This window comes from Manis pentadactyla, chromosome 2 (genome assembly GCF_030020395.1).
Source record: "Manis pentadactyla isolate mManPen7 chromosome 2, mManPen7.hap1, whole genome shotgun sequence".
Lineage (NCBI taxonomy): Eukaryota > Metazoa > Chordata > Mammalia > Pholidota > Manidae > Manis > Manis pentadactyla.
In genome coordinates this window covers 9,429,505-9,449,726 of record NC_080020.1, presented here as the reverse complement: position 1 = coordinate 9,449,726, position 20,222 = coordinate 9,429,505, and the positions used below count along the sequence as shown (strand labels likewise).

At 39.1% G+C, this 20,222-nt stretch overlaps 1 protein-coding gene and 1 pseudogene across 8 annotated transcripts in view; both read left to right on the top strand.

The window, feature by feature from the left end:
• MTUS2 (microtubule associated scaffold protein 2) overlaps positions 1 to 20,222 on the top strand; it is a 507,260-nt gene that overhangs the window by 300,417 nt on the left and 186,621 nt on the right. The gene's annotated exons all lie outside the window — the stretch shown is intronic.
• Positions 4,042 to 5,112, top strand: LOC118928279 (60S acidic ribosomal protein P0-like; annotated as a pseudogene).

Sequence of the window (20,222 nt, the reverse complement as noted above, 5' to 3'; positions counted from 1 at the left end):
TCTATACTTTACCCTTTACCAAGCCTCCTATATTATGTGGAATAGGACTTTGCATGGCATCTGCAAAGAAACCTTTCTCAGTGATGTGGTGAGTATAATGCAGTGAGTTATTTCCCAAGTGGTAAATAAAGCTGGGAAGAGATGTGAACAGCATAGAAGTCCATAAGGATGTCATAAATCTCAGAATTTGCTTTGTGCTGAAATATTTTATTACCGCATCGACGGTACTTGGGAAAAATTTATTGAGTAGTAAATCAGTCAAATTAAGTAATTACAGTTTGTGTGTATGCTCATAAACTTCATCTAGGTCTTAAATATTTTGTTCAAATTTTCTGAGACATTTGAGATTTAGTAAGGCTGTGCTTTGGAAAAGGTCTAGGTTAGCAAGTATACAGAATAATAGGTGTGTGATTCTGTTCAGGGCATGAAGCCTACTTGTTAAAAATGCTAACTACATCACATTTGCCATACTCCACTTAAAATTTCAATCATCGATTTTTAAAGCCAAACTGGTGCATTGTAACTGAAGCAAGAGTCAAGCTGCCTTACAGTATAGCTACAAACAGCACTCTACAGTTTAAACGTATTGATTTGGACCCACAGTGGATGGAAAGCAGAGATGGTAAATTAATATATAACAGAATGACAGTGGGGCACACTGGGTGTGAGGGGAAGTGTGTGGGGGAAGACGCCATGGGCAAGTACTGGAGAGACGTATAAACAAACAGTGCAGCCCATGTGATCATCCAGTATTAACTCTTTGGGGAGAATGAATCAATAGCGTGAGTTCTCATTTTGGGCCAGTGAGCAGAACATTGAAAAGGGATTGTTTTCAGCCTTTTAACTGTAGAAATCTTGTTAATATGTAGATCTTAAAGATCTCTCTGTAGTTGCTAAACAATGCAGAAAGAGATGGGAGAGTGACCACCACAACCCCTGAGCATATTTCTTGTTTTCTTACACAGTGAGGTGGAATACCTAATCAGGGGAACTAGAAAGAGGGGGAGTAGTGGTAAATAGAGATCACCCCATTCAATTCAGTGAAGTACTTCTAGGCTAGGCATTGTGTTGAGTCCTAAGAGCTACAATTGTCAGTTAGTCACAGTCCTTCAGATGGGTGTTGAAAGATACACGGTGTCAGTTTCCAAAGGTCAGGGAAGTTGGTGGCCCTCTGGAGGCTGGAGGAGGGTCCCTGGGCCGGGCCACTCAAGGGGGTCATCCGGTGATGGCAAAGCCTAAGCAGTGTTTCACAAAGGGAAGGAACCTAAGCAAAAAGACAGAAGCCAAAAATAGTATCTTGCGTTCAAAAGAACAAAAAGAAATCGGTATTTCACAATCATCAAATGATGGGAGATAAGGCTGGAAATGGATTTCTGGGCAGTCTCCAAGGCCTGGGGAAGCCTGAAGGTTGGGCCTCCAAAGGGTGATCAGATTTATGTTTAAGTTGGTCCAAAAATTCATATGTAAACTGATCAATTTATGTCTAGTTTCATTTCATGTCAATGAAATGAGAAATCTATGTCTCATTTCACTTTTTTTCTTTAGAGATAACCTGTGACCCAGGAACTATTTGTTGAATAGTCTGTCTTTACATTAAATAGGTGTCCCTGGTTCACCACCACCTCTTTGCTCCCTACATGTGTGTAGGGTTGTTTCTGAGCTCTCTGCTGCATTCTGTCTGTCTATACCTGTGCCGGTACCACACTGTCTTAATTACTATAGATTTATCCTAAGTTTTGAGATCTGGCAGGGGAATTTTTCTCACCCTTTTTTTTGTTGTTATTGTTGTTATCATCTTGCTTATCTTGGACCTTTGTTCTTACATATGAATTTTAGGATCAACTTGTTCAGCTAAAAAATAAAACTTTTAGGGTTTTTATTAGAATTATTCTAGAGTTAATAGAATGACTTGGGGAGAATTAATATTTATAATATTAAGGGTTCTTCTCCATGAATATGCTACACCTTTGTATATATTCAATTATTCTTTTATGTCTCTTGGTAACATTTTATAATTTACTATGAGTAGGTCCTTCACATCTTTTGTTTGATTTAGTCCTAGATGCCTTATAATTTTCCACCTGTTATCTCTTCAAATGTTCCTCCTACTCTTCATCTATTTTCTAGGTTGGTTAGCTGTCCTTTTTACCTTTTTTTCTTTCTATGCTGCATTGTGGTGAATTCCTTGGAATTATTCTAATTCACTAAATTTTCCTTCCACTCTCCAGTCTAGAGTTAATCACATCTGGACTGTTTTTGTTTACTTAAATGGCCAAATTTTCCATTTCCAAAATTCTGATTCTCTTCTCTATCCATATATTGTTTCATTTCTCTCTGTTTTCCTTCCAAAGTTTCTTGGTATTTTTTTTTAAATGGATATGCTTGAATTAATTTCTGTCAGTATCTTAAGCATACTTATTTTAAAATCTGTCAGACTAGTCCATAAAATAAATTCATCCACAGTAAATTCATCTAGATTTAGTTGGCTGTCTTTCTCAGCATCAGATGTGTTCATGCGTTTGCTTGCAGCTCATTTCATTGCTGTTTTTCTTTTTCCCACCGTATCTGCCTTTCCTGTTTAGTGGTCATGTTAGGCATGCTCTGGGTCTTCCGGTCCAGAATGAGGTCTTTGCGGGTGATGGCAGTTCTGGTGCCGAGATGGTATTATGTCTGATGCAGTCACCGCACGGGGACATCGTGGGAGGCGCACGGGGACGGCCGTGGTTCCTCCAGCCTCTCTCTGCACATCGTCTCGGAGCTCTGCACCGGGCCCACTCCTTCCCTGTGGCAGCTGTGGATAGTGGGGCGCAGCATGCCCCTCTCCTTGCAGGAGCCTGCCTCCACGCTGGGAGCCTTGTGGGCCCTGGCTACGGCTTCGTGTTATGTTCCAATCCTGATTCACGACTTTGTCTTCATTTGGAAGATGGCCTGGTTACTTCCATTTGTATTTTACATCTGTCATTGGCATGTTTGGAGCAGAGGATAGACATCAAAGTGCGATTATATTTTGCCACGTCGACTGGTCCCCAAACCTGATTTAAACAAAACAAAACAAAACTCTCACAGAAGTGTGATATTGTCCTAATATTCACCTATCACAGCAGTGCAATTCCGTATCCTTTCAGTCCCTGCCCCCATCTGTGTTTATGGTCGTAGAATTGAGGGTGGCATTCTTTCAGTGAATCATATCATGATCCACCATCTGAAAGATTAATTCAGGAAACATGATTAGGAAGAGACATCTAAATACCGTAGCAGTGCCATTAGGCATGGACATCGATGACGGGATTTAAATAATAACTGAAATGAATTTCCTTGTCTTACCAAATTAATATCAAGGTGTTTTACCAGTTTAGGTAAGGTGATGTCAGAATGCTTTGCTGGTCATAAATTATCACTGTGTTCACGCGCTGACCGAAAAAATACTTGCTGTTACCAAAATACCTAGTTTGCCTTTTGAAACAAGAATGATAATATGGCATTCATTAAGAATAATTAATATCTGGGATGTACCAAATTCTCTAATTTTTTTTTCATCTACTGTGCCTATTCTCTAGTAAACTCTGCATAGTCATTACTTCATGCTTGTAATGTAACAGCGGAATCAACCTGGAATTGCTGTGTCCTTTAGAATTAGGCTGTGTCTCCCCAAATGCCATATTAAATCAAGGTGAGGGATGACTGTTATTTTTCTAGTGTTCTGCTGAGTGAATATTAGCCCGTGTCTCATTATCATGCCATCCGATCTTAGAACATGCTAATGAAACAACTTCTCACAGATTGAAAAGGTAATGTTACAGATTCTTCATGAGCCTTTCAGATTTATGTTCATTGTTAGCTTAAGTAAAAAGATGGGCATTTAAAAGATGAAAATGGTATGAAGTACTTGGGTGAAGAATTCATTGTGGATTCCAGCAAATAGTATTTGACATGGCCAAATTTAATCGCTAAATTTCTAAGTTGCTTTTCATGTTCTTATTTATACTATTGAGAGAGAAAAATGACATTTGATTTTAAATATTAAAATATCAAAGCTTGCTCGCCAGGTGTCCTCGTGCAAGTGACATCGTCTTTAAACCCTGCGTGGCAATCCCTGTCGCACCGCCGTGATGCCCAGGGAAGACAGGGCGACCCAGAAGTCCAACTACTTCCTTAAGATCATCCAACTTCTGGATGATTATCCAAAATGCTTCACTGTGGGAGCAGACAATGCGGACTCCAAGCAGATGCTGCAGATCCGCCATGTCTCTTCATGGAAAAGCTGTGGTGCTGATGGGCAAGAACACAATGATGCACAAGGCTATCTGAGGGCATCTGGAAAAGAACCCAGCTCTGGAGAAACTGTTGCCTCATATCTGGGGGAATGTGGGCTTTGCGTTCACCAAGGAGGACCTCACTGAGATCAGGGACATGCTGCTGGCCACCAAGGTGCCAGCTACTGCCTGTGCTGGTGCAATAGCCCCATGTGAAGTCACTGTGCCAGCCCAGAACAATGGTCTGGGGTCAGAGAAGACCTCCTTCTTTCAAGCTTTAGGTATCACCACTAAAATCTCCAGGGGTGCCATTGGAATCCTGAATGATGTGCAGCCGATTAAGACTGGAGACAAAGTGGGAGCTAGCAAAGCCACACTGCTGAACATGCTGAACATCTCCCCCTTCTCCTTTGGGCCGATCGTCCAGCAGGTGTTTGACAATGGCAGCATCTATAACCCTGAAGTGCTTGACATCACAGAGGAAACTCTGCATTCTCGCTTCCTGGAGGGTGTCCGCAATGTTGCCAGCGTGCGTCTGCAAATTGGCTACCCAACTGTTCGTAAGTACCCCACCCTATCATCAACGGGTGCAAGCGGGTGCTGGCTCTGTCTCTGGAGACTGATTACACCTTCCTACTTGCTGAAAAGGTTAAGGCCTTCTTGGCGGATCCGTCTGCGTTTGTGGCTGCTGCTCCCAAGGCTGCCGCCCCTACCGCTGCTCCCAAGGTTGAAGCCGAGGAGTCGGCCGAGGATATGGAATTTGGTCTCTTTGACTAATCACCAAAAAGTAACTAACTCAGCCAGCTTTTTTTGTGAAACAAGGAAATAAAGGCTTATTTCTCTTAAAAAAAAAATCAAATCTTTCCATCTGAAGAATTCAGAGAGGTAGACACATTCAAGTCAGAGGCCACCATCGCTTGAATCTTCACATAAACCACATTTCAATTCTCAAAACAGAACCCAGATTCACTTTTTTTTTGATGTTTTAAAATTTTAAACAGAGGACTTTTTTCCTTCAAAGATCTCAAGCCTATGGAATTCAGTAGGGGTCATCAGAATTTATAGAGTATGGAAATAAATTCTTAAAAACTTGAGTTGCTTTTATTTACCCTTGAAACCTATTTAATATTAAAATCTTTGCTGAGGAACAAGGATATCATTATTTCTTGAATAGCCAAAGAAAGTAATCTGAATACATAGAGATAATCAGCCACCACACAGATTAACTGTGACTTTCAAAGCCTGGCTTAAATGCCGACATTAAACCATTGTGAAGATGATGTTTAATCTTAGAATTCTTTCAAGGAAAGCAATTACAGGTTTTAGAATGATGGCAGGATTCCTTAGTCTTCTCTTTTCTCTTTGCTTTTGCCTGGGACCCTAATCTGGAGGTGGTACAATTCTGTCTCAAACAGAAAAGTCCCTGTTACATCATGAAACATTGAGAGGGATCTGCCTCTGTTCGGGGTAACAGCCATCGGTTGCTGTCTCTCATGTCTGTAATGCTTGGACATGGCACCTGAAGCCCCTGTTGCGTGGAGCTGCAGCAAAGACCTGAGCTTTTTGGCTTCTCCTCCAGCGTGGAGGAGTCAAGAATTCAACCCAGTCAAATTCTTTAAGTTGTCCCTAGACAGCTGCTTCTCCATCATGCTGAGGAGAATCTCAGGACTCTAGTGCTACTTTGGGATTCTTTCCTTCTGTGAGAAACAGGAGGATAAAATTATAGGCAGGGCTGACATTGCTCTAACATCTGGGAGAGAAGTTACTTAAACTTTGGAACAGACGGGTGTCAGGCTTTGCTGTTGTACATGCATGAAACAGAGTTATGTTTTATTCCTCCCAGTTATGTGCTGTTTCTATCATGTAATCGAGGATTTATCAAACTCGGCAGAGAAGAGAAACCCAGCTCCCTAGAGAATATTAGGGTGTGGATGTTTGTATGTCCTATGTTTCATTAAGGATGTATATGTTTTCCAAAAATATCATGTAAATTTTGCATTTTATTCCAAAATATATTAATAGAATTGTTACGTCTGTAAACTAAAACAGCCTTTTTTGGAAAGCAACTTGGCAATATCTGTTAACATCAAAAATATATGCATGCTCTAACCCAGCAATATTACGCCTGGGAATTTATGTCATAGAAATAAAAGCATCAGTACATAACGATGTATGTATAATCATATTTATGACCACATGTCATGGCGAAAATTGGAATAAAATGAATGCCATTCAACAGGGAAGTGGGTGAATACGTCGTAAAGCGTGGCGCTGTTACATCACGGAATTGTGCAGCCGCTAGAGAGAATGAATTGGAACTCTCCCAATACATTGAAGGGCTATGTCTGAGTAAAGAAAGATGCAAGAAGATGCATAGGAGGGTCCATTTTTATGAACAAACAATGACAGAACAACCCTATATGTTTCTATGTGTTTTGTAAATAGTGACATTACCATAGGAACGGGATGGCTCACCAGGTTACCTGCAGTAGGAGTGATGAGAGGACAGTAAGAGGAGCCAGGAATTCATCCCAGTCAAATTCTTTAAGTTATCCCTAGGCAGCTTCTTCTCCATCACACTGAGGAGAAAGCAAAAAAGGAGGGAAGCAAGGGAAGCAAAAAAAAAGAGTAAAAGAGACAGAAATAAAGAAAATATTGCATTTATATACTTATGTGGAATTAGGTATGTATATGTGGTATATGGAATACAAATCTTAAGCAAACAAATCACCTCCCTTCTTGTAAATTTGAAAAATGCACAGGCTTATGCTCAGTGGCTTTGCATTCTCACCATCCTGTAATAACATAGCCCTGGGAGCTGTTGTACATTGGCTTGAGAAGCGTGGACATGCCACCATCCGTAGCAGAAAGATCCCAGGGCTGTAAGCCACTCCCCTGCCTCCAGCTGCTAGAGTGCCTGCACTCTGGGGAGGTTCTGTTGTTTCGGCTGTGATGTGAACATGTATGAACGTAGGGGCTTCTTGACTGAGGCAGGCTGTGGCCATTGGTAAGTGTGCCTAGACTCCCGTACCTTGGTTCTGATGTTTGCTGGCTCTTCTACCTTTGATGCATTACTCGATTTGGCCTGTAGCTTTTGGTAGTGATTTCTGGTTCTTTCTGCAGTTCCACCTTTGACTATTGGCTTTAATCTTGTCTTAACCTCTATCTTTCATATAATTTCTGTATCCGAACCAGCCTATTTGTTGTAAAGTACTTTATTCCCAACTTGTATTCTTTTCTTGACCTTTATTTAGAATAGCCTTTCTTTCTTTATTTTTTTTATTAAGGTATCATTGATACACACTCTTATGAAGGTTTCACATGAAAAACATTGTGGTTACTACATTCACCCATATTATCAAGTCCCCCCCATACCCTATTGCAGTCACTGTCCATCAGTGCAGTAAGATGCCACAGAGTCACTACTTGTCTTCTCTGTGCTACACTGTCTTTCCATGACCGCTGCACACACCATGTGTACTAATCATAATACCCCTCAATCCCCTTCTCCCTCCCTCCCCACCCGCCCTCCACCTCCCCTCCCCTTTGGTAACCGCTAGTCCCTTCTTGGAGTCTGTGAGTCTGCTGCTTAGAACAGCCTTTCTTGATCCACCTTACCATGGTCCGGGATCAAGGATACTTTTAACATATATTATATTCATTACAGTTTCCTTTCCCATAGAACATTTTGAAAAGCTCTATTATTGCTAAAGAAAAGAGAGCCTGAGGAATCTGTAATCTGTTTCATGTTGCTTTAGAAGCATGAATCCCTTAGTTGAATTTGGATATTTGGGTTGGATTCTTTCTCATTTTATCATATTAGTTTCTTTGCCTTAAAAATAAACTCATGGAATCTTTTTTGGAGGAAGGAAATTTCCCATTGATTTCCTTTTTTCTCAAAGGAAATCTAATCCAACCATACTTCACATACAGTGATCCTTTCTGAAGCTTTTCCATCAACTGGCCAAATTTCTAAACATTTCCCTGTCCCTGTAGGAAAATCACTATCTCCAGAGGTGGCTCATTTTCATATGTGTACATTTCTTCTGTATTTATATTAAATTTAAATCTGGCCAGTGATCTGCTTATACTGTTTCTGGCAGCCAGGGAAAAATTAGATTCTTTCTTTGTAAAGATAACGTTATCCAGGGCCTTTAACATGTTTCATCCACAACGAGTAGCATTATATTCAGAAATTACTAGGCATTCCAGAAGAGAGAACCAAATAACTGAAAACCAAGAGGGAAAAAAATGGATAGTATCACCTTCTAACACTGCTGGAAGCTTAGATTGCTGCTTTCTACTGTGCCTCAGTGTCCTGTGCTGCAAATCAGCAAAGACTCCCTGGGGAGAAAGCAGCAGGGAAGGACTGGCCCACATCTTCCTATGTTTGTCTTCATGCTGGTATTTTAGTTGTGCAAATCCTGGCTGCTTTGATTGCCCTTAATGCTTTCAAACAACTGACTTTTGTATTTGTGTGTGTGTGTGTGTGTGTGTGTGTGTGTGTGTGTTTTAATATTCAGTGGGGAGGTTGGTCTGATACAAGCTTCTCCTTCATAATCAGAAGCTGGCTGAACACACATGATAATGAGAAATGTCCCAACATTGGTAATTTATTCTCATAAACTTTGAAATCAAATAACCATTTAGGGGAATTTAATTTTCAGCTTTGGGGACTAAGTAGTTCAGGGTCTCATTTTCATTTTTGGAGTCTGATTTCAGAGGAAGATAAGGTGAATTATTCATGCCAATCACTTCCTGTATTTGTGTATGGCTATGAGTGTCTAAACAGCAGAGCGTTTGAAGTATTTAGATGGGTTCTGCATTATCCAAGAATGCCAACTCTTTGATCCATTTTCCACCATCATGATTTTGCCTGCATGATGAGATCAAATCTATTCCTTTCAACAATGAAAAAAAATATCTTCAGCACCACCTCCTGACTTAATATTAGTATAGTTAAATACCATATTGTATATCCAGTTCACCCAGTCAAGCACTGAATTGCATGTGTAGGCATGTTAGTTCATAATTTTATTATATTCTGTTTTTAACTTTTTAATGCAAAACCTTTTTTGGTGAATGATTCAATGAACTGACTGAAGTTATCCTTATAAATATTATTGTTGAATGTTATATAACATAACACAAACATGTATGTTTATTACATGTGTGAAATTACCACCCACAGGAGGACTGTCTTTAGACAGGCTTACTACACTAAACTTCTAAAAAAAAAACCCAACTCAAAAACTTTTCCCAGCCCATCAAAATAAATAATTTCCTGCTGCTATTTCATGGGTATTATGTTGAATAGTTATTCAATCACATCAAAGCTCTCTTCACCCCACAAATAAATGTAGCTTACAATGCTCTCATCAACTGCATTAGAAAATGTCACAAATAATTTATCTGTTTTGTGCAACTTGTCCTGTAAGATTTCCATTATCTTCAATAACCTGAACAACAGTGTTTGAGGTTACATTTATATTTACAAAAAGCTATCTCTTGTCTGTTCAGGATACTTAATTATAGCTACATTCAAAAACCATTTTTGTAATCTCACCATCCCTAAAAAGTTGCATGCTCAGCAGTTTTTTCACTTAAGCCATTATTTTATAGTTGCAGCAGCTATTTCATTCACATTCAAAACCAAATCTGATAGTTTCTAATTAAAATACATAAAATAGTTCTTTTTCTCATTTTATTAAGTTTTCATCAAAGATCTTTCCCTGGGCCAGCATTAATTATGGTTTATTTCAAAATGGCATCTTATGTTGTCTTCTTGCAGTGCAGGCATGCTTCTTTGAATATTAAACATCTAGCATATTTTTATGTGGAAGTGAAGCATATTACTTTCTCACCCTTTTTTATGAAACATTCAGCTTTTTGGATCTTTCATTTTCCTGCTTCTAACATGAATACAAGAAATATTTCATTTCCCTTTCACTCAAGTATAAGTGAAGAGCACAGCTTGATGACTAAGGGTAATGACCATTTCACCTTAGTGGTGTGCAGGCATTAGAGAATAGTGGAGACTTGGGCAAATGGAAGAATCCAGGCTCTATCAAGATGGAAGCCACTACCCAACTCCAGCCAGGTGGCATTTAATATTTCCCACTCTTTTGAGTCTTTGATAAAGTAAAAGCCGGAAATCCAGATTTTTGGTGAAATCCTTACATTTTGAATATTGTTAACTAATTTGAATATTGTTAACTAATTCCACTGAAAACAGTGCGTGGGCCAAATATTTGAGCAGGAAGGAAACTTAGGGCTCATCAAAAATAAACAAATAAGCTGTTGAGGGGAAGAATTTAAACCCGAACCCAGACTGTTCAGGATACTACAGGTGCCGAATGTGCTCAGTAGACTGCGAAGCCCTGATAGTAACGAAAGAGTCAAAGCAGATAGAGTTCAAGGGTTGGTGGTTGGCTGGTTGGAAGTGGCCTGTTTTTTAACTGAATTAACTGAACAGTTCTATTCAGGTTTTGCTCATTTTTACTTCAATAGATACGTCTGTGGGAGGCAAGAGGGAGTTACTACTGTTTGGGTTTCCCACATTAACCATGATTCAGAATGAACGAATTTGCTTTCTTCCTTCATTCAAGTAGGTAGGAAAGCCTATTTTTACAGCGTGGGGCATTAACTATTCCAGGAGAAGTACCCGCATTAAATCTTATGGGCCTGGAAGCATCCTCCAGATGAGTTAAAGTGTTTGGATTTAGAATTGCCTTTTTTTTTTTTTTTCAACTGAATTAGGAGGGATTTGACAGTGAACACCTCTAAAAGCTCAGTCTCCTGTCTGAAGGGACATGAACTCATTGGGCCTTGCCGTGAAGAAAAAGAACATCGTGACTCTGAAGTCATTTCACAGCAGAGCTAACAGATACCCTGTGACGTGTGTGCTCAGTCACGGAGGCCTTGCTGTTGCCTTTTTAGAATTTAGCTTAATAAGGTTTAACCTTTCCTTCCACCTTATTGATGGTTTAGCTATTGCCTAGTGTTATTTATTGGCGTTTTTGGTTTTTGCATGTTTTAAAAAGGTTTTTGGTGATGTTGGGGGCACTCTGAGCCTGGCATGGTGGGGCATAGGGGTCTACGAGGTGGACTCTGCCCAGGCATCTGAGAGGAGGACAGATGTTGATGCCCCCAGGGGGGACAGTGACCCTGAGCCCACCAGTTTCTTGGGACTGAATCAGTGAGTATGCCCAACATAAATTTCCCCAGCAGTAAATAGGTAAAATTGGCGTCAACATTGATGTCCTTTTAGATTTCTTTTTGTGTAAATTTGGTAATCTGAAGCACAAAGCTAAACAATTTTACCACCTCCAAACGGTTAAGTGCCATCTGCTGGAGGTGCCCTGGCAAGCTGATTCAGAGTGGGTGCTGGAGAAATGTGACTGTATTTTCACTCGCCCACGGACATTTGGTATTTGTGGTGATCCCATCTCAGCTTTTTAATTCTGTCTAAGGAGTTGCTATTTCCAGAGAAATATTTCTGCCATCATTTGGAAAGAGAGAGGTGAGTCTACCGTATCGCTGGGAGGTTGACAGGAAAAAAAGAACAACTCCTTTGAATGCTTTTAGAAGGCAAAAAAAAAAAGAGCCATTTAGTCTTCCCATTTCCGAAGGTTATTCTCATCTGAAAAAGACATTTGAAAGGTTGAAATGGAATATTACCACCACTGTTCCTCACATGGGGAAGCGAGGTAATAGGCAATTATTTTTGTAGCTGTGTCTCAAAAGAAAAGCTATGGAGGACTGGGCCTACGTTCGTATGATAAAATGGGGAATTGAGCAGTTATTCAATGAATTTCAAACATGTCAAGAGCCAATAATGGTTTTTGCCCTGAAGTATGTAGATTGACTTTTCTAGAAGGAAAATAGCTTTCATTCCCTGTTCCATTATAATGGTAATATGGTTTTCCTGTTTTTTTCTTTAAAAAAAACTATAGAAAATGACACAAAAGAATTGATTTCAGTTTTTCATTTCAGAAGCATCTTTTGAGTACCTACTATGTGCAGGTTGCTTGTTGGATTCAGTAGTATTCATACAGGTAGAGCTCTTGCTCTTTCTTTTTACTACTTGAGTATTTCACTGTAGGTTCTCCCAGCTATTGCTCTATGTTAATATATACACACAGATGATGGATAATTTTGTAAAAAGACCATCTCATATAAGCAGTCTTGCAACATAATATGATCTATCCAATAGGAGATTCTTTAGTGATGAATAAAACCATGTATCATACTTTTTAGTGACTACGTAGGGTTCAGTTATATGAACTCACTGTTATTTAGGTAAAATAATCTGTTGAAAAACATTTAGATCATTTCCAGAGGTATTTAATTTGTATTTTTTAAATTAATTAATAGATTTTATTTTTTAGCAGATTTAGATTTATAGAAAAATGATCAGAAAGTTTAGAGAGCTCCCATATACTCCTTTACCCTAAGTATTTCATTTATGGGGGGTACCACTGTAAATGGTATTGTGTTTTTCATTTCAAATTCTTATTGTTCATTGGTTGCATAAAGAAGATCAATTACCTTTTGTATATTAACATTGTGTCCTGCAACTTTGCTAGATCACTAATTAGTTTCAGGAGTTTTTATTGATTCTTTGGGATTTTCTACATGTCATCTGTGAACAAAAACACTTTTATTTCTTCCTTCCCAATTTGTATATCTTTTATCCATTTTCCTTTTTTCTCACATTGCTAGGACTTCCTGTGTAATACTGGATAGGAGTGATGGGAATGGACATCCTTTCCATGCTCCTGATCTTGCCAAGAAAGCATCTACCTTTTTTTTTTTTTTTACCATTAAGTATGATGTTAGTTGTAGGTTTTGTATAGATGTTCTTTATCAAATTGAGGAAGCTTCCCTTTATTTTGCTGATAGTTTGTATCATGAACGTCTGTTGAATTTTGTCAAATGCTTTTCTGTGTGTATTGATATGATCATATGATTTTTCTTCTCTAGCATGTTGATGTGATAGTTTACATTAATTGATTTTCTAATGTTGGGCTTGGCTTGTATACCTTGAATAGATCCTGCTGGACCATTACATTAGTTTTCTAGGGCCACTATAATAAAGTACCACAGACTAAGTGGCCTAGACAACAGAAATTTATTGCCTCATAGTTCTGGAAGCTGGAAGTCTGAGATCCTGGAAGTCTGGCCCTTCTGAGGGGTCCGAAGGAGAATCTCTTCCATGCCTCTCTCCTAGCTGCTGGGTTTGCTGATGAACTTTGGTGTTTTCTGTTTTGTAAAGGCAGCCCCCCTAGCTATACCTTCATCTTCACATGATGTTCTTGCTATGTATGTCTTTGTCCAAATCTCCCCTTTTTATAAGGATACTAGTCAAATTGTATTAAGGGTCCCCCCTACTCCAGCATGACCTCGTCTTAATTACATCTACAATGACCCCATTTCCAATAAGGTCACATTCTGAGGCACTGCAGGGGTTAGGACTTCAACACTTGGATGGAAGATAATAATTCAACTCATAACAGTCCATCCTTTAGCCACCCCCTCCAAATTCATGTCCTTCTCACATGCAAAATACATTTCACCTCACCCCAGTAGCCCCAAAAAGTCAACCCATTCCATCATCAACTTTAAGTCCAAACTCTTACGTAAATATCATGTAAGTCAAGCACGAATGAAACTCAAGGTATAATTCATTCTGGGGCAAAATTCACCTCCATCTGTGAACCTGCGAAACCAGTTATAGGCTTCCAGAATATTCCCACTCCAAAAGGGAGAAGTCAGAAGGATAAAAGAGGTTATAGGTCCCCAGCAAGTCGGAAACCTAGCAGTATACATTCCACTATATTTAAGGCTTGAGAATAATCCTCTTTGGCTCCGCACTTTGTCCTCTGGGCCCCCTGGGCTAGCACCTCACCCTCCATGACCACCTGGGGTGGCAGCCCCACTCTGAAACCAAGGAAGAGACTTTAACTGCCTTTGGGGTCTTGTTCCCTTTCCTTAAATGGTAGCACGTGTTCACACCTGCATCACTCTGTCTGCCCATTTCCTGCCTGTATAAAAACTCAGAATCCATCTACCCTCCTTTGTGTCATCCCTTCCCTGTCTCCTTTAGTCCAAGCTAGCTGCATTTCTGTGAAAATGGCTGCCTGCATCCACAAGTCGCATGCCTAATATCTTTAGCCAATGATTTTTTAGCCGCCACCCCTCCCCCTCCCCTTGATGTTTTCTGCAGTTCATGCTTTCTTTTCTTTTCTTTCCTTTTTTTTTTTTTGCTATATGCATAGGCTGAGAATTTTCCAAATCTTCAAATTCTGGTTCCTTTTTACTTAATCCTTCTTTCTTCAATTTATCTCTCTCTTCTTGCATTTTACTATAAGCAGCAAAGAGAAACCAAGGCTCACCTTCAACTTTTGCCTAGAATTTGCCTTAGCTAAATATCCAGATTCATCACTTACAAGTTCTACTTTAAGTGAAACCAAGTTCTCTGCCACTTTGTAAGAAGATTGCCCTTCCTCCAGTTTCCAATAACATGCTCTTCATTTCTATCTGCGACCTACCAGAAGCATCTTTAATATTCATATTTCTGGCAACAGGTGGAGAGCACGCCTTTTAAGAAAAAGAACATGCTCTGGGCTTATTGCAAAAATGCCTACTTTTCCCCTCCCTCTGCCAGAGGACTGTGGCATTTTTCTCTCATCTTCACTGTGAAAACCTGGTAGGGCTCCTGAAGGTAAAACTCACAAGTATCTTAGAGAGACTGGGCCCCACTGGAGTTTTTAACTCTCAAAAATGTCCACACTGAGCCTTTAGCAACCCCTCAATTACTATGTAGGTTTTCATAACCTTGTACTAGTTTCTATGGAGATTTCTGCTTGTGGGTTTATGCTCTAGGACATTGTGAGTCTCTGTATCTGCCTGTCATCTCTCTGATTTTGGGGGCAGCTATTTGCCCTGTGACCTCAATTTTCTGATGTATCTAAGAGTAACTAACTTTAACTTTGTTAAGTGTTTTTCTTGTTGTATGGGTGGGAGTGATGACTTCCAAGTTGCTTGAATTCTGGACTGGAACCTGAAGTCTCTGTTAAATTTTTGTTGTTTTGATTTTGTGTGCTTTTGGTGGGTGGGTGGGGACATGTTTGTTTTGCACTGTTATTAGCATACTACAGCCTTGCATATCTGACCGATTGCCTTCTGCAGATTGACTCTTCAAAGTGGATCAAAAGTTATACAAAATGCTAATTGGCATATTTGTCCAAATTTCTTTATGGTAAGGTCATTATACTCTCACAAGTGTGAATGAGTTGGCGTTTCCACACACCTGCACTGATACTATGGTCAGACTTACGTATATTTACCAATTGGATAAGCAGAAAGTGTCTCATAGTTTTACCTGCATTTTTTTTTTATTAACCTTGAGTGTATCTTTTCACCTTTATTGGTCCCTTCTATTTCTTTTTGTATTAATTACCTATGTATATTTCACCTATTCCTCTATTTGGATGTTCACCTTTGTCCTATTAATTTGTAAGAAGTTTATCTTAGGGTTGGTAAGCCTTTGTATGTATTTTTCCCAGATGTATGTTATTTATATTTCTAACTTCATTTAGTGTAGGATTTTTGTTAGATTTTCGACCTTTTGTGGTAAAATGTATAACATTTGTCACTAATTTTGTTTTTGTTGCTGTGTTTTTAATATTGCTGACAGATTTTCCCCATTCTGGCACGTTCAGTTGTTTATTCTGACTACTTGATTTTGGTCTTTGCTCAGCCATATTCTCCTCTGGTTTTTGAAATATAAATCTTTGGGTTCCCCTGTAATTTACTGGGGTGGAAAGCCTGAGGAAAGGGTCAAGGTTGATTTGTGGCCAAACAACTGGCCAATTGTAGAAACACTTAGGAAAGAGCTCCTTATTTCATCAATTTTTCAGCACATCTTTATTGCCTGCTGGGATCTCCTTCTGAACTCTCCATTTTATGGATTTATCTATTTCATGCTGTATAGTACTGTAGCATTTACTTCTGGCATTTATGTAGCATTTATCTCTGGTGGTGGTAACTCCGTAGAAGTTTTCTTTCTCTAGTCTTCATACCTTCAGCTATTCTCACAAATTTATTCTTCAAGGTCGCCTTTCGAAATCATTTTTCCAAGGTCACCGCCCCACAAAATAGGACTTAGTGCTTCTTTTTGTTACAAGTCTCACACATTTTCAGTTCAATTTATGTGTCTTTTGTTTATTTGTGAATAATTTGAATGCATCTTTTAAGTTCTTTCTTAAACTAAGAAAGCTATCATTATTTATATGTTTGGTCATTGAATGAAATGCTTATTGATTATAATATGTGCAGTTGGTTGTGTTGGGACTTATTAGGTATGTTAGTATATCATCTGGAAATCATAATTAATTTTCATTTCTCAGATTTAAAGCTTTGCTTTTACTGTCCTGTTTTAACTGCAGTTTCAAAATAATATTAAACAGCAATAGTGTTATTGAATCCTTTTATCTCATTTTGGGCTTTGCTGGGAGCACTTTTAGTGTTTGTTAATTTTAATGGTTTGGCTGATGGTATGAAATACATACTTTTATCATTTTAAGGAACTACCCCTATTCCATGTTTAGTCACTTTATTTTTATCAGGAATAAGTGTTGAATTTTGTCTAGTATTTGTTTAAACCAATAATTGACAGACTCCTATGATTTTCTCCTAGATTTATTGGTATAATTATTAAAATAGGTTTTCTAATATCGAGCTGTCTTTCTCTGTACTCCAGAACTAGTTAGTTGCATAGCAGTTCTTCCTAATTCACTCATGAGACCATATTGGCCGAGAGCTTAATAAAAATCAGTAATTGGCAACTTTCTTGATGATCCTTTTGCATTTTGGCCTAATTAGGTGTCCTAGTTAATTTCTATATTTTCCTACAAGATTACCCATTTTACTCAAATTTTCTAATCATTAGCATATATTTCTTTCAGTTTACCTGTGTCTCTGTCTTCCCCTCTTATATCCAATATTATATGTTTACATTTTTTTCTTGACTGGCTAGAGATTTGTATGGCATATGGAGGTTGTTTTCTATAAAAAAAAAAACTATTAATCCACCATTTTTTCTTTTCCCTAATTTATTATTTTTAAAAAATTTTATCTGTCTTTTAGCTTCTAATGGGCATATTTCTTTGTAATTTTTATAACCTCTTATGTTGATTGTTTACTTCATTTATTTTATTCTTTTAGCACAGGTTTATTTACTTTGAATATATCTTTGAATATTTCCTGTAGGTTTTATTAAATAATCAGAGTATAATTGGTGCATTTGGTGCTGTCTGCTCATACTATTGTCTGGAACTACAAAGTGACAGAATCCTGACCTCAGTCAATCACCTTTCTCCACAAAGTCCCTGAGGACTCAAGCCACAGCATAAAGAACCTAGAAAGCCAGGATGGACAGTGTGGGACGCTAATTTTTGTAACATACTTAAGTCTATAATTTTGGAATAGATTTAAGTTGCTTCTGATGAATGGAATAGTGAAGCAGGTCTGTTTTCTCCTATCAAAATGCAACTGCAAACCCAATATGACATTAGAAAAGTATAGTACATGACCACCATCACTATGAGAAGTGGAAAGAGGGAAAGTTATTATTGATTAAGAAAAACTACATTAGCTCAAAATGTCTCAGTGTTGGTCTAGTCTCACCACAGAAGGGTCTACAGTGGAGGAAGAAAGAAGAGAGAAGAAACTAGCTGATCCCAGCTTTCTAAAGGGGAGCTATATGGCAGTTAGACCTTAATATTTTTAATATTGGTCACTAGCAGATGTGTCCCAAAGTTTTGGAATGTGACCAATTGCCAATTCTTACACTCTGTTGGGAAGAGCCGGAGAAAGGTAAAAAGATAAAAATACAAAAATATGAATTTATTCTTAGTGGCCATTTGCTTTCATTGGTATCCTTTACATTTTTGTTATTTTCTGTGGCTGTGGTTTTGATATTTGATCTAAGAGTTGTTCAGAAAACCACTTAAAATTTTTCCAGTGGATCTGGTTTGCTTCCTTTTTTGGTATTTATGTCCAGTAATATAGAACTGTGGTCACTGGAGGTTGATTTAAAAGGTTTTGTCATTTTGGAATTTATTGACCATGAGCTCATGTTCTGTGCAGTGCCTTTGCATGACAGCCCTGTGTACTTGGGGTCAGAGAAGCATCTTAAAGCATCTTTGTCTCTAGCAGAGCCCCAGGGGCTTTCCCTAGTTCTGGTTCCATTTTTATGATTATTCCTCAGTCCAGGTTTCCTGTGCCCCAATACCCACCCCATCTCAGGCCAAGGGGGCTCCCTTTCTTCAGGTGACCCTGGTGTCCAGGCTCACGCAAATGACAAGCTTCTTTGCTGCTCTTCCAGGCCAGGAGCGGAATCCTGTGGTCCCCTCATGTCCTAATTTTGGGCAACTCCCTTAGCCCAGGCCTCTGGGGGCTGGGGGCTGGACATAGCACCACAGGGCTGTCAGGACCCCAGACACCGAGGACACATCTTGTGAGCCGTTTGTCTTCAACCCCCTCTCACCTCTCTAGCTTTGATTCCTTCTTGACATTTTAGAGCTGCATGTTTCCATTTCTTGGTTTCAGCTCAGCTATGTGATGAAAAATTACTTTGTTCGATTTCATCCAGAATTTTTCTCACGTGTGAGAAACAAAAAGGTGAAACATGGTCTGCATGCCAGGCCTGTTCACACCAGTGCCTGGAAATCTGAAGCAGCATCTGCACTCATTCCATGGTTCATGGTTCCATTTGGAGCCTCGATTTATATATAGGTAGGTGTATGGCCTGTACACGGCATATCTTCTTCTTCCATTAATTCTCTTCAATTAAATTGAGCCAATACTTAACCGAGAATCAGTCACAGGGCAGCTACTGTTTTGGGTGCTACATGAGGAATGGTTTGATCGCCAATGATTCATGACCGAGTGGGAGGGACAGACAGAGCATAGAAGAGACAGAGTATGCATTTCCTTCTGTGACACGTAGGGAAACTCAAGGATCAGGCCACTTGTTGGCCTGGGGGTAGAACTCCCCAGAGGAGAGGGATGTAGATGTAATCCAAGAGGCTCTTAAATTTGGGGGAGCTTCCAAACTCCTTTTAAAGTCTGAAAAACAAAAAACAAGACCTACGGACCTTGTGCTCAGAAAAAATGCTCATTCATTTTGCAACTGCTTTCTGCATTTCTGAAGCCCCTTTATAGGCCTCCTAGGGTTAGGAACTGCTGAAGTTAAGGTAAGATAAACCTGTTCAGTTTTCACTTTCAAGTCCTTGTGAAAAGAGAAGTATTGTTTCAACTACATAATCAGTAAACAGACACCACGGGTGCCGTGAGGATGGCTGTTAACACGGCCCGTATCTCATCAGGGCATATTTTATTATTCCTGAAACTGTCTGAATACAGTCAGCAACATTATTTCTAACAAACTGCAGAGGTGTTTGTAAACTCAGTCCCCACATGGATAGAGAATGCTGACAACTCTGGCCTAATTAGCAATCTTTCTCAACTGTAAGACTTCTAGCACATAAAATCCCAGCTACCTGATGTGACGCTGTGGAAGCCATCTGCAAATTTCATGCTGTTGTAGTGATGATGGAATGACTCTTAGCATGGTATTGAGTATCTGATCTTTGTTTGCAGCGCTGAATATGCCCATTCCTGCTTTTGTTATTTTTCAGTTTCCTTTGCCTGATCACAGTTGTAATGCTAAAAAAAGCTTTTGTCAGTGTAAAGTAAAAATAAGTAAAATATCAAATTTTCTTTTGATTGGATTCTCAGTGCACTATAAGAATTTCAATATGTCGTCATCAGTAGGTGATTGGGTCTGAGGATCTTGTATGATTAAAACTCCCAAGTGGGTGAGGTTCTGATTGTGGGGTGAACATTCTCAGCAAACAAAAGCAATTTTTACTTTTCTTAGGATTTTATTTTTATGAAGAG